The following is a 1272-nucleotide window of genomic DNA, read 5'->3' as shown; positions in this document are numbered from 1 at the left end:
GTTTGTTTGTTTGTACATTATAGGAGGCTATACTACTGATCCGATCTTCTTGAAATTTTCACTGTGTGTTCCTCTATATCTGAGGAACAATTTTTGTTATGAAATCTCAAGTGGGCGATGCCACGCCCATATTATGAATATATTAAATCCGTATTTTTGAAATAATATAACAGTTAAAGTCCTAAAATTACAGGAGACAATTTCAGTTAGAATCTTAAAAATTTGCGCGAATAAATTTAACATCCATTTAAACATTTTGAGAAATAAATTGACGAACTTCCCATGAGGGGAGCGGCACCTCCCATATTAATTAAATACAAAAATTCATTTATCTGGGAAACTAAATAAACTAAATTCTTCTAATTTTGTACCAAGAACCTCAGTATTCATCTAAACATTTTGGAGAGAATAAAGCGGACTTCCATCATGGGGGGCTTGGAGCCCCCAAAACAATTTATATATCTAAGAAAATATTAGATTTAAAATCTGCAAATTTTAATTGAAGAACTTTGAAATTCATGTTAACATTCAGTGAATAACAGGTGGACTATTAAAGGAGGTGGTGAATTGAAACAAATTATACATCTGGAAACGTATTACACTTAGAATCTTAAAAATTATTAAGTGGGTGTTTTCTTCATTTTGTTTTTAGGGTAGCGAAGCACACTCGTTTAAGCTAGTATATACTACATTATACTAATGTACTAAATATGAGAAAAATAGTAAAAATATGTATTTGTAAAAAATATTTTATGCAATCTTTTCGAAATTGGTCACAAAAATTCCGTTTAATTCGTTATTTGAAATTTGATAATTTCCATTTATTCATTTATTCGATGAATACTCTAAGTCTAATCTATTATATAGTCAAAAGTCTAGCTTTAGGTATAGTGTATAGTCTAGTATAAAATCTACTATATAATATAGTCTAGTATATAGTTTGGTCTATAGTCTTCTTTAGTCTATAGACTTACCTATAGTCTAGTAAAAATTCTAGTCTATATACTGCCCTATACTATAGACTAGATATTTCATATTCAAATCGATAAAAATACGTATAATATGGATAAGAAATCCCATTCATTATTTATAAAAACTCAGCAATTTTTTTTTTGTTTATAATAGTGAATCAAAATAAAAATAAATTAAGTTTATTTTTAAACTTTTTAATGTTTACATATACCCACGTAAATGCCTTCCTTTTTCAAAAATTGTTGTTCTTTGTTTATACTTGCAATTTAATACAAAACGAAATTAAAAATATATATACAT

Source organism: Lucilia cuprina, chromosome 3 (assembly GCF_022045245.1).
Source record: "Lucilia cuprina isolate Lc7/37 chromosome 3, ASM2204524v1, whole genome shotgun sequence".
Classification (NCBI taxonomy): Eukaryota; Metazoa; Arthropoda; class Insecta; order Diptera; family Calliphoridae; genus Lucilia; species Lucilia cuprina.
This window is presented reverse-complemented; position numbering follows the sequence as displayed.